The sequence below is a fragment of the Capsicum annuum genome, chromosome 6 (assembly GCF_002878395.1).
Source record: "Capsicum annuum cultivar UCD-10X-F1 chromosome 6, UCD10Xv1.1, whole genome shotgun sequence".
Taxonomy (NCBI): domain Eukaryota; kingdom Viridiplantae; phylum Streptophyta; class Magnoliopsida; order Solanales; family Solanaceae; genus Capsicum; species Capsicum annuum.
This window is the reverse complement of record NC_061116.1, coordinates 12,888,765-12,889,501: the sequence shown is the minus strand read 5'-3', so window position 1 is coordinate 12,889,501 and position 737 is coordinate 12,888,765. Positions and strand designations below refer to the sequence as shown.

Genomic DNA, 737 nt, shown 5'->3' with positions numbered 1-737 from the left:
GTGGCTGTAGTTTAGTGGTGAGAATTCCACGTTGTGGCCGTGGAGACCTGGGCTCGAATCCCAGCAGCCACATAATTTTTCGTTTCGCTCTTCATTTTGAGTATATCATTTTAGAAAAAATTAACATCATCCTTACTAGATTATATAAAATTTCTATTATTTTTATTAATTACCTAAATTTATTTTTTTTAAAAAAAAAACCGGATACATCCATAAATTTATAAAATTTTGAATGTATAATTTTAATTCCTTTGGTCTGGTTAATGTATTATGTATCTCGACCAAATAGTTTCAGAAATGGATGTATCTCAGTAATTAAAATTATGTATCTCCACTTCAAAATTATGTGCCTGGATGCTAATTATGTATCCGAGCAAAACTGGAGTAATTAATTGTTACATTTTTAAGTTTAAAATTATGTATCTCAATTTCAAAATTATATATCCGGATGCGAATTATATATTTAAAAATTTTAAAATAAGAAATCATTGTAATTTAGTAAAGAGTAAGGATAAAGTGTAAGGGGGGGTAAACTTGTTGGGATTAATATAAATTTTACTCATTTTATATTTTCTGTCCATCTAAAGTAACACCTCTTGTTTTATTAGAGCCGTTCAAGCTATTAATTGTGTGTTTTGAATTGGTGAACTCAATTTTCATTGGAATTAGTCAACTACTCTACTATAAAATAAACAAATAAAGACGAAGAGGGGAAGTAAAAAATAAAAATTGTTTAA

At 27.5% G+C, this 737-nt stretch overlaps 1 non-coding gene across 1 annotated transcript; it reads left to right on the top strand.

Moving 5' to 3' along the window:
• TRNAH-GUG lies at positions 1-72 on the top strand. Its single transcript has one exon. It is a non-coding gene; the product is annotated as a tRNA-His (tRNA).
• The last annotated feature ends 665 nt before the right edge of the window (positions 73-737 follow it).